This window comes from Epinephelus moara, chromosome 3, assembly GCF_006386435.1.
Source record: "Epinephelus moara isolate mb chromosome 3, YSFRI_EMoa_1.0, whole genome shotgun sequence".
In the NCBI taxonomy this organism is placed as follows: Eukaryota; Metazoa; Chordata; class Actinopteri; order Perciformes; family Serranidae; genus Epinephelus; species Epinephelus moara.
The window spans coordinates 37,024,530-37,037,491 of NC_065508.1; the positions used below are offsets into that span (position 1 = coordinate 37,024,530).

Here is a 12,962-nt window from a genome sequence, read left to right on the forward strand (position 1 = left end):
GACAGACTTTCTGTGCTGTACATTCCAACAGTGTTACCCCACATATTACAAGTGAATTTAGAGATAGTGTGATGAAGTGCACTGCAATACAAGTTGGTAATCAACAAACACACACTGGCTTGCTTTTGATGTAAGTAACAACTCCTGACATATGGAAGTAATATGAACATGAATACAACTCTTCACTGATGATGTGCATTTTTACAATGCCTGAAGATTTTCAAAGCATTCCCTGACACCTCATTCACACAAATAAAGATTCAAATCAAAGCCCATCTTGTTTTCAGAATTGTACTTTTTCATTAAAGCACAGGATAGACATTTCTATAGGATTTTTTTCAGCGGATGCTCCCCATGCAATGAGAAAACACAAACTTTTTCAAAGGAGAAAAGTTCTAAGAACCTCCTCATTTCCAGTAAATTGCTTTGCCTGATTTGCCATTTCAAATAAATTGCAGTGTTGGCCAAAATTTGCAATTCACAGGAAGTCGTCCCCTCAGCCACACAGAAGAAGTTAATCCATATTTCACGTTTGAATATAAGATGGAAGCGGAGAAAAAGGGAAGGAAAGGGAAGATAGGTAACTCCTTGCCAGGAGATGAGGAGCGGGAGGGGAGGGGTGGCGGGAAAAGCTGTGGGAGTGGAGAAAAGGCGAGAGAATGGGAAGAAACAGGCGCCATTTAGAGTAAATGGCATCCAAAAACCCTCTCCAATTATCTTTGCCTACCATGCCAGTGAGACTGACTTAATTAAAACGACTTGAGAGGGAGGGGAGAGAGGAAGGAACTGCCAGTGATTGAGGGGGCAGGCAGGCGACGTATCTGCACCGAAACACAAAGCTCAGGCATCGCACAGGCTGTCGACCACTCTCCCTTTTCAATTCCCGACTTCAAAAGAGAATAAAGAAATAATAATAAAAAAGAGAGGGGGCTCTCACCATTCGCAGCCATGTAATTGCGCTATTTAAATCCTACATTTTTTATCATTGTTAGAATATTCGTTGGGGGGAAGAAGAATGTATAAAAATGAATAATAAAACTGCTTTTTTTTTTTTGTTCTTGTCTGACTCCCCCCCCCCCATAATCCTTCTGCCTTTTTCTGAGAAAAACCTCTGACAGTGACCTTTTCGCATGAGGTCTGTTTCTATGGAAACCACGTCCAGCCCCTCTATGTTTGGTGTTTTCTTGTCATCGGGCGGCCAAAACTGGCCCACTTGTGACTAAGAGGAAGAATGCATCACATTTAAAGATTTGTCTGTGTGTCTTTTATTTAATGTTTCTACTCGTGTGCATCCACAGTGCAGGCCTGGGAAGAAGTAGAGAGCATCTACTGCTGTACAGACCTGATATTATGCAGACCACCGGACTTTTTCACAACATGACATTCTGTTTTTTGACTTGAGCATCATGTTATAGAAAAAAACGTCACCTGTGATAACCAGTTTGATTATGCAGCTTTGGAACCAGACATTAAGTATCACTAATACAAGATTTGTTTTATTAAATGTTAAATAATAAGCCAATGGCTTCTAGGTCACCCAATATTATTTCAGCAGTAGCCACAACGTTTGTGATTTAGTTGTTTTTTATTCATTCATTCATTTTGGCATCCAGGTCTGTATCTCAGCTTTGAATCCTAATTTACATCTGATAGTCTTCCACAAAGTTCAGTTACATTGTTAACAAATAAATACATAAATAAAAGTACTACATAAAGTGTTTTTCATGATGTATGCCTTACCTCAACATTTATCATTTACCTAACACTACCAGTTCATTTGCATGTAACTCTTACATTAGGCTGTTACGTACTAGTGCTCTTTGTATCAGCCAGTCCAGTTTAGAGTGAAAAACTTTGATGATTTGCATTCTTAGTGTCATTTTTAATTTTTGGAAACCTGTCACAAGGCTTTTATTTTGAAAGTTGCAGCAAATCTAAATCATTCCTCTGCCGGCCAGTCATCAAATGTGGCCTCTGTAGCCACACTGCAGGATTTACCAACCTGGTCTCACTCCCAGCTCGTCAAAGCTACGTTTCCACCAAAAACTTTCGGTATAGTAACTTTGATCTCTCCAGCTCTCGCTGTATTTACTCATCATCGGTCATACTGGTGATACCTATGCAACTGGCAGTAGCCTTTAAACAGCAGGGGAAACTAAATTATTTTTTCTCAGTCTATAGCTGCTGCTAGTGGCAGCATAACATTCTTTCATATTTTTTAAGTTATAGTTTACTACTGCATAACCTTAATAACCTGCATAACCTGTATAACCTTAAAAACGAGCCACAACTCCAGCCCTGGGCAACAAGAGTGATGTAGAGTGCTAGTATGTGTAGCATGCTATGCTAGTAATGTATTTCACAGGATGTTAGATTACGATAGTAAAAAGTGTACTTATTTTAAGCTATACCATGATGTTTATTTCTACAACTAAGCGCGTGCTTAAAATCAGGTTTTTACCTTCATTCTAAGTTTACCGTAAAAAACTTCAATTAAAGGTCCAAGCTATTATTTGTTTAAATCACTGAAATCAACAGGCCTAAACTTGGGACAGGCCTTTACTTCCTTTCACACGAAACCATTGCTCAACAAATTGTTTATTCAAACCAATATGAATATTACTTGTTTAAAAATTAGGCTTCAGATAATATATAAATTATGAATCATTCATTTGATCTAGCTCTGACAGACAGTGCATCAGAGAGAGACAGTTACGGCACTTGAGGATTACAACATCCGACACACCGACACAACTCCTCTTTCTCCTGTTGAAACAATACTCACAACATGGATCAATTTTTGTGAAAAACCCTTTTGATGCTTTTAATCTGAGGAACCTTATGGACTAAAGGAATATGACAACTTACAGGGTAATCGAGGAATGGATATATAATTTAAGGTAGCCAACAACCCGCTTTTTTTTTTTACATCCAAAGAACTGTTTGGCAACCAGACCAGGCGTCTAATTGACACAGGCTTTTATTTGTCAAAATGTGTAGCCACACTAGTAAAAGGGACTGGGCGTTTAACTGGGACTAGGCTTTTAATTTAAGTGTTACGGTATTATGAAAAAGATTGTTCGCATTTAACAAGGGGAAGTTTATTTTCAAAGGAGAAGATGCATGTAACGTGTGTAAGGCTACAAATCATCCCCAAACATCCAAAACTAATGGAGGGGTTGGGTTGGGGTCCAGAATGTATTGGATTTACATTTATTTGCCATTCATCTAAGAATATATATATTTTTAATGTATAATGTTGCAGTTTGGTAAAAGCTCATGTTGGGTTTGAATCTGTCTGTTATGAATAATGACAATAATCTTATAATAAAGTTTATCAGAAATATCACAGCATTACAAGCATTATCCCACAATACTATAGCACCAACAGGAGGTTAGAAAGTGTCATTAGTGCAATAATGTTCAGGTGGTATTAATGAATGTTTGAAATATGTGCATGCATTTACATCTGAATATGAGCACAGAGCCAATTAAGATCTAAATGTGCTGCTTTCCCAATAGTTTGATTACTCGCTGTACTTTGAGAAAAAACAGTGAAGGGAGTGAATTGAAATTCCGTTTGCACCAAACTATGTGCTGCTGATGTAAAGTCAAGCTCTTCTCCATCAACACACACATTCACACTCACACACACACTCCTCTCACACCTTGATCAGCCAATACACAGTAGCTGCTCATGTGTCACAGCTAACACCTGTTACTGTGCTTTTGTCTTGTGAGCTTATTGTAATAGACTGTACAGTATTTCTCACTAAACACAGCACAAACTCAGGCTGTTTCATCAAATGTGTTTGCACAGAAGGTTGGTGGGCGCTATAATTTGAAGTTTAAGTGTGAGAATACACTGTAGATGATAATTGCCAGGACTGGGCAACCACTGTATCAATATACATTGGCTCGAAAAGTAGGCAAAGGCAGCTTGGATGTAAATCAAAGTTAAAAAAAAATGCAGTGATTAAAACTTTGAAATGACCCGTTGGTGCATTTCTGTAAAAGTTAATGTATTTTTAAGTCATTGCAAAGTCTGACATTTTAGTGAGCAGAGGAAGAAATAGTTTTTACTTCTTAAAAACAAACTGTATAACTCCTTTGAGACAACACTGGTTTTTAATATTAGTAAAACCAGTTTTACTGCATTTGATTAGACACTAACTGAGAGGTTTCGAGTCTGAAGGTGAAAGAGAGAGTCTCAGTTTGTGTGTGTGAGACAGTGAAAGGGGAGGGAGGGCTGAGTTAGCATGACAACCGCTATTTTGATGGGACCAAAGCCAAGTATCTCCACATATCCACTTTCCCTCTCCCATTCATCCCCTGTCCTCCCTGCTTTTCCATCTTCAGAGCCCACCCTCTCCTCTTCTCTCCATCCCCCCATCTTCTTTCTCATTCCCGCCATTGCTCTCTCTTCTTTCTTCCTAAACTCACGTTCTCCTCTTTTCACTGATCCCCCCACCCCTTTTCCTCTTGCCTTTTTCCCCCTTTCTCAACATCTTGCCCTGCTCAGGGAGCTTCACATTCCCTTGTGTTGAGCTTTGAGAGCAGTTAAAGGAAAAAAAGGAGAGACAGAATATTAATATCATCTCATTGTGGTTTGAGTGTGGTTGTTTGTTGGATTTTAGGGAAAAAAGTGACCGTGTGCACCGCTTTGGCCATGTCCCACATTGTCTCAGGGAAACAGTCAATGCCAGTCGTCTCTGAACTGAAAGAGATACAGATAAAGTGAGGATCGACTCCATACCCTTAACCCCGTACTCTGCCTCTCACTGGCCAGATTGTTCTCCCGTGCGCGCACACACACACGCACGCACGCACGCACGCACGCACGCACGCACGCACACACACACACACACACACACACACTCTGTACACATATTACACACATACACAAACACACACACCACCACAGTCTCAGCTCCAGTTGCCAGGGAGACCGCCATACCAGGGCTCTGACCCAGGAGGTTTGGGACTGTTTTTCAACCACCCCCCCCTCCCCCCAAAAGCAGGAGAGATGGCAGCTGTAGGACAGCTGTTCCTACCAGGCCCGAGTCTTAAACCACAACCATCGTCCCACCATCAGTGCAGCCTGGACGGCATTTTAGGGGACAAAAACACCCTGCAGCCCAAATGATTAGACACATCTGCCTTACTTAGTAGATTCTTCAGGAAACTCAGTGGAAAAGAACAGGAGATTATGTACAGTGCAATAAAGACCCGACTGAGTTTAAAGTAAATTTCACTATGCTCTCAGCTCCCTACCAGCCAATGGGCTAGATTTATTTCTTCTATGTACACAGTCACGTTAGGTTTGTTTCCTTTTGCTTTTGTGACTTAACATTATCATACTTAATGTAACATAATAGCTCACTTGAATATGGATCTTTAAGCACTCTGTGTTAAAGGAGAAAAGTAAATATTTGATCAATCTTGTATTTCTTAACGGAGAGTTGAAGCTCTCAGTTATGATTGAAATGTGTTGGGACATAGTTTAAGCTTGGCTGTTCAAGTCTGGCTTGAGATCAGTATAGTATTGATAATACTAATGATAAAGTGCCATCAATACTGATGGTACTTTATCATTAGTATTATCAATACTAATATTAATGGTATTTAACACATACAGTATTTTATTTTCTGCTTTAAAATCCTTAAAGTAAAGAGGTTATAAGTGTCGATTACAGCAGCAGCTACAACGCAGGTGATCATGAAACCTTAATATCTGAATTAATACAAATAATCAACATTGTTTGTTTACTGATAAAAAAAATAATAATAATAATATAAAGTACCATACTTCAAGTTTGTGTGGACCTAGCAAAAAAATAAATAAATAAAGAATACATATATAAAGGCTACGCACACACACACACGCGCGCACACACACACACACACACATATATATATATATATATATATATAATAAAACAGATAATTATTATCGTTTATATTACTGTTTTTATTACAAACAAGAAACAAATTTTGTTTTCTTCTTCTTCTTTTTTTTCTTTGTACTGGCCCGGTGGCGTTCATTTCCTCTTACTCTACTGCTCTACAAATACACTTCACTCCACCATCCCCTTAAAGCCTCCAGCATGTTCTGACCATGAAGATTACTCACTGCAGAAGTAGATGAATAAAAGGTGGTATCCCTTCTACACACCAATTGTTAGCATCAAATTATTTTTTTCCTTATGTTCAAATTTTTTGAATGTTTTTGAATTGGGGGGGGGGGGGGGGCTAGGCGGCTGACAATGTCACCTATAAGAACCTCTGCCAGTGCCAACTATAACTTCAGTAAATGCACTTGCATTTGCATTATATGGTAATATGATGGCATTTTGAGGGCACACAAGTGAGGCAATTTCACTAAAGCCACAGTGGATTTTTTTTCTGTTTGTTTTTTAAGCTAATCGTAACATCAGACTGCATTATCTTTCCGTCAAATGACAATAGTTTTACCTCTGCTCGCTGCCATCAACAGATATAGCCTGTGGATAATTGGCCTAATTTCCTGTGTGTGTCCAGACAGGCCGTACGATGCTTCCTTGTTGTTTAGATTGCTGAATTTCCCTCGATGCCCACTCTGTGATTCCTATTTGCATGTTGTCCCCAAAAGAGATAATTACTTCCCATTTAGCCTCACTGTGAAGAAGTAGCCATGCAGAGCCCTAAACTTTTCTACTGACAAAGGGCTGGTTAAAGTAAAGGACAATTCTGCCATGTTTATGTGATACCCAGGCTTTTGGTTTGCAGTGGCTTATATACTGTTGAACTTACAATAGTACATGTAGGATCCGTGAAATACACAATAATCAGCTATGCCGTTTTTTCCAATGGTGCAAAAAGTCAATATGTATTTCCTGGTAATCTTATAGCTTGATAACCAATAGTTGACACACATGAAACACGGATTCTCTCTCATTCTCCCATAAACAAACTATCAGATGCATAACAGCCAGGGAATGAACCTGATTCAGGGTTATGGTAGTAGTACACCCACTTTACAGTATCCATTACCCCACTGACTCTATAATGCTTGCTTCTCATAGGTGAACACGTTGGTTTATTCAGCGTGTAATAGAATTTGGCAGGCCCCTCATCTGCAGGAGCCAAAAAGGCCATTGGGCTGAAACCAATGGCAGACAAACCGTGTCAGCTTTAGGATGTCGCGGCAAATTAAAGTATAGGGCAACTGATCTTGCAACTGCAGAGCACAGAATGTAACTGTATTCCAATGGGGAACAGAGCAATTTTACTAAGATGGATGGCCGCCTTTCAGTGCATTTCAAGGGCAGACAGATCAGTACGGGATCATTACTTCCGTAGAGGGTTAGTGGTCTGAATGGAGAACTTTGTTAATGTGACTGCACTGAGCATTTTGCGAAGGAGGAAAAATAAAATAAAAACGCAAAGTTTTTGTATACACTGTACATATTGTATATTAAGCACACATTGACAATGAACTGCTTGTATGAATGGGTTAGGGTTGATCTGTTACACAACAAAACTAAAGGGAAATTCTAATAAATACTGATTACTGAAAAAGATTTTTCTTGCAGCACATTTATAGGCACTCTTGTAGAATTCTTTCTGTTGATCTTTGATCAAAAACAGCAGATATTTTCATAGTAATTAGAGCAGCATTTATCATCAGGCAACAACAATAACAGATTTAACGGCTCTGAATTATTTTATGACCTGGTGCACTTCTGATGGCATTGAACCCATATGCAGATTTACAGTATGTATTATTGCCTTGGTCTCACAACATCCTGTTGTGTTTAAGCCATGTATTCACATCCATGTTTGCAGCCATCTAAGTCTCTTTCTGTGTCTAAATGAAGTGTGAAATATGTGGGAGGATTTGGACTGGACTGTCCACTCACTTCTAAAATATATAATTTATACATATCTGTTGCTGTTACTTTGCCAAAAAATGAAATAGTCGCCTTGAGACAGCTTCCAAGAGCATGGCAGACACAAAAATAGCTGCTTTTCATGTTCAACTGGACAGCCAGAGGAATTATGCACACTTATCAGTTTATCAGTTTGTCTATTTTTCCACTGTTGTCTTTCTCTATATTAGGGTGGTGGTCCTCTAGAGGAAAAGTAACCTGTTCTTTTTTTTATCAGAGTGCCAGGAAAAGGAGCAGGCTAAGTTAGAGTAGTGGTGATTTGGCTCTCCCCCTCCATCTGTTTTGTTTTCCTTCCATCTCCCTCTTTTTGATGAGCTGGGTCTTCAGTCCCCCTTATAAAATCCCATTAGCTCTTAATGAAGTCGGGCTCCTAGCCTCTCGGCCTCACCTCATTTAGCACGATTGTCTGGCGGCCATTAGCATGGAGGCAATTACAGCCGCACGACAAGAGTAATTGGAAATGCCGACAGGGACCCTGAGAAATGGGAATAAATAAATATTAAAAAAATATTCAAACTAATAAGCTTCCATTCAGATGACGGGGAGGGAGCCGCATGTGTCTAAGTTAAATCAACATAATTACAATTAGGGTTGGTAGGGTAAAGAGCCCGGGTGAGGGAGAAATGGATATGGATGGATTGGACGGTGATGGTTAAGCATAGAGGTAGCAAGTGTGATGGAGGGGAATGTGGGATCACACAGTGAAGCTAATAGTGTAGAGCATAAGTGTGACCCCAAATTCATGTCAGGGAGAGGTCAGAGAGAGTATGTCGTTGCGTGCCAGTTTGCCTTCCTGTCTTCTTTGATTAAAGTCAGATTTTCCATTCTGTGGCCAAAATAGAGCCGAGAATCATTTCATTACCTCAGAAAATCCCCCTAACCCAAGGCCAGATTGCAGGCCTAAGAATCTGACAAATTCTTTGCTAAAGATGGTGTAATATTAACCTAGAAGAGGCTAAAGGAGTTGTACAGTGGGTTCAGCTGCTGCTCTGTATGTAATTTAAAATTAGCAACCACAATTTTCTATCTGCTAAGAAGCTAAAATGCTATATGTTTAGTAGACACAGCATTTTTCAACATTATATTTTCTCAGCAACAACTACATTCCGCTCAATTCCCAAAGTTATAAAGCAGTTATGATTAAAATGCACTCCCAGACGTCTAGATTTAACTAAAATCTCACAGAATGAGCACATAAACCTGGCAGGGCTAAAATCACAACTGAGGAATCCTGCTCCTCTAAGTCAGGAGGAAAGGCAAATGAATTTCTCTCCATGAGCAGGGCTAAATGAGGCCCTAAACACTTTACTGCCAGCATTCCACGAGCATCCAATTTGTAATAACATGCTGTGTTTGTGAGATGAATTCCTGTGATGAATTACAGCAGGTTATATTATTTTGTTACCCCCACCAGGGAGGTTATGTTTTTGGTCCAGTTTGTTTGTCGGTTTGTATGTTAGTTAAAGGTATATCAGGATAAAATTTAATAGGCAGGATATTAGTTCCTAAAAAATAACAGATTAGATAGATTATTTAAAGGAGAAAGTTAGGCCGTGTCTAGGAAGCATCGGTTGTTTTTGGTGTGGATAGCATGCACCTAAATGTATATTCCTGGGGTTTCACAAAGTTTTTGCTCTTAACTCCTGAACTGCAGGCATATAAGCAACATATATGTATTTTGTTTGCTTGTTTTCCAACATGCATCTATCTAAATTGACCACACTCACTCCAGCTCAACTTGATTCCCCATCATTTTGAATGTTTTTGTACAAAAAAACTTTTTTTCTACTCAACAGCATTTTCTTTTAAGTGGTTACTTCACTCTTGTGGGCATGGACTATTTGACATAAACTACTGGTAATCCATCCATCCATTTTCATCCGTTTATCAAGGGCCGGGTCGCAGGGGCAGCAACACTTTCCAGCTCCTCCTGGGGACCCCAAGGCATTCCCAGGCCAGACGAGATATGTAATCCCTCCAGCGTGTTCTGGGTCTGCCCCGGGGCCTCCTACATGCCCGGGACACCTCCAAAGGGAGGCGCCCAGGAGGCATCCTAGTCAGATGCCTGAACCACCTCAACTGACCCCTTCCAACGCGAAGGAGCAGCAGCTCTACTCCGAGCTCTCTCCAGATGTCCGAGCTCCTCAACCTATCTCTAACGCTAAGCCCAGCCACCCCATGGAGGAAACTCATTTTCACCGCTTGTATCCGCGATCTCATTCTTTCGGTCACTACCCAGAGTTCATGACCATAGGTGAGGGACATTACTACTGGTAATGTAACATTTAATGTTCAGTGGTGCTACAGCAACATTAAAACTAAACAATATTCTCATACCTAAACAACATAATTGGTCAATTTTCACTGACTTCCAAAACAACATACATGACTGTCCCCAAAACCTGATTCATTACCTTCCTACACAGACTTTATTGCTTTTTATATGACATCACCTCACTTTAAACGCAAATATGGGTCATAATAAGCTGCTTGCACAGTTGACCTATATGGCCACTTTTTTTGGTGAGAGTGAGCTTGACTGAATGGTCAAAGCCGGTGCACATTTGTTGAATTGCTTGAAATTCTCACTAGTTACTGTAAAAGCATCACATGATATAGGCACTGCCCTAAAATGTTTATGATTGTCCTTCACTATGTTTATGTGTATCGACCAGGGTATGATTAAAGTTTAAATTACAACCGTGCAGCTTTCTCAAGTGGATATTTGACAGGTAAATAAAGTAGTAACACAATCTACACAGATTAAATGTGTCCCAAAGAGATATGATCAGATGTCATATGACTCCACAAAAATGAAGTTTAAGGAAATGTGAGACCTTGACCTTTATTTCTAATAAAAATAATGTAACAAACGTAAATGTAGGCAATGTCCTTCAGTAAGGGTTTAAGCTGAGACACCATGAAATGCACTGAACCATACACTTTACGTTTTCTCTTCTCTGTGTCATTCAGTAAATAGCATGCCACGTGAAATATATTCTATAATGTTAAGTAAAATTAGGAAAAAACAATATGATACTATGATAATTATGAGATCAAACAGGGAAGTCACCACTGCCTGAACTAAAAGGACTACTTGAGAAATCTGGGAGGCTATACTGAACAACAGCAGGCTACAGGCTTGGTGCCAGATTGCCATGGCTTCTCTCCTATCAACCCCCCAACTCCACCCCGCCCCCTCACTCCCACCGCCCACAACCACTGTTGCCCCCTTTCCTGCCTCCTAAGCTGAATGACAGGTGGCAGAAACCCGATCAGCACGGGCCTTCATCAAGGAAGCACTCCCATCTGAAACAGGCACGCTGCCCACTCGCCCACCCGAGGGCCACAGCACAGGGGCTTCTAAGGCTGGTAATGGTGTGTGTATGTGTATGTGTGCATAAATGAGGCAAGGGACGGGGGAGCTGGGCTACAATGGCCACAGAGGCATGGGAGGGAGAGAGGGGTGAGGGGGTATAATGGACTTTTTGGCTGAAGAACCGAGCAGCGGAGCTGGCACCGGGTGTCCAGGGCTCAAACGGGAAACGGGAGGCTGGCTCCCACAATAGTCAGTGCGAGAGTCCCAGAGGGTCGTCCACAATAGCAGGGCAAACGGCTGCTGTCAACAATGACCTCCAAGGCCTCGCTGCTTGAACTGAGATTCTCCCACCCTTCAGCACTTCCCTTTGAGCACTGTCATACAGCTAATGCAGGGATTATTATTAGGGACATGTATCTGGAACATGTGTGCATTTTGTCAGTGAAGTCCTGTCACTTGGATTTGCTTTTGAGCTCTGGCTACTGTGCTACAATATATGACTAGTTAACAGCAAGAGTCAAGAAGGAAACCCTGCATTACCAACAGTTTGTTGAGTTTAAGCTGAAACAAAATATAATAACACATGTAAAGGGCCAAGAATTATTTCACAAATATCAACAAAAACTGATGTTATAAAGATTTTTACCACCACTCTATACTAGTGGCTACTGACAAACTCATCAGCACTTCATATTTATGATGCAAAGACATCTCTATGTACTAGACAACTATTTCCTGCCCTTATACACTAAATCAGATTTGAGAACCTATTGGCTATCACAAGTGCAGCGGAGCATCTTGGCGCGAAATTGGAAATCCACAGAGTAACACAGGCCTGTCCTTGTGCAACCCACTGTCCCTGTTCTTCATGAAAAAGTTTATTTGTCTAAAATAGCTCTACAAGCAATCACCCCATGGGCTGGAGTGATTGTAAGTGGAGGAGGGGCGGGGGGCGGGGGGGGTCTCCAACCAGGAGGAGATTTAATTAGTGAAATCTCATTAAGTCTAACAAAATTAAGCGTAAAACAATCCTTGGTGGGGAATCGTGCTGGCGGTTTTGGGTGGGAAGAGGGAGGGCAGGAGTGGGGAACACTTAGGGGCTGAGAGGACATGGAGACTGGCTGTGCGATTAGTCTGGCCTATGTGTAGGAAGAGACAAATGGCTCTGTATAACCAGACCTCCTCTGGCAATCAGCTAGAGACAGCCATGTGTGTACAGATTCCCCATTGTCCTAGCTCTAACTTTGTCTGCAACACCTTCCCAATATAAGGGCATGTACAGTATTTGACTACAAAGACTAAATTGGATTAAGAAGAATTTGACAAAAACAACACTTTCCATGAAGGGGTTGGTGTTACAAGAGTAGGGTAATGACAGAGTATGACGAGTTTGAATCCTAAAGCCAGCTGGGAAATTGTTGTGCAACAGCCCTGACACCAGGCAAGAGCATCAGAATCAACACACAACACCAAAATTTTTTAACATCCATTTCTTGTTTGTTTCTTTTTCTCTTCCTTTTAACAAGATGGGAGCTATGGCTTAGATTAGGAAAAGATTGTGGTTATGCCATATACACTATGCCTAAGGGTAAGTTAAGCTAAGACTACAGGAGTTTTGGGCCAATTTAGCACTGATTCAACCCTCCTGAGAATCAGAGGAGAAATTTGGTCTGGCACCTTGGCTGATACCAGTGTTCAGGCTGTTCTCATGC

The 12,962-nt window shown here is 40.7% G+C and overlaps 1 protein-coding gene across 4 annotated transcripts in view; it reads right to left on the reverse strand.

Moving 5' to 3' along the window:
- pknox2 (pbx/knotted 1 homeobox 2) overlaps window positions 1-12,962 on the reverse strand; it is a 165,246-nt gene that overhangs the window by 109,559 nt on the left and 42,725 nt on the right. For 2 of the 4 annotated variants that reach the window (XM_050035795.1, XM_050035787.1), the window contains exon 1: window positions 4,763-4,769. The exons of the other annotated variants lie outside the window; for them this stretch is intronic. The gene's annotated coding sequence lies outside the window, so the exon portion shown is untranslated. Of the gene's footprint in view, window positions 1-4,762; window positions 4,770-12,962 lie in introns of those variants that run through there. 4 annotated transcript variants of the gene reach the window in all.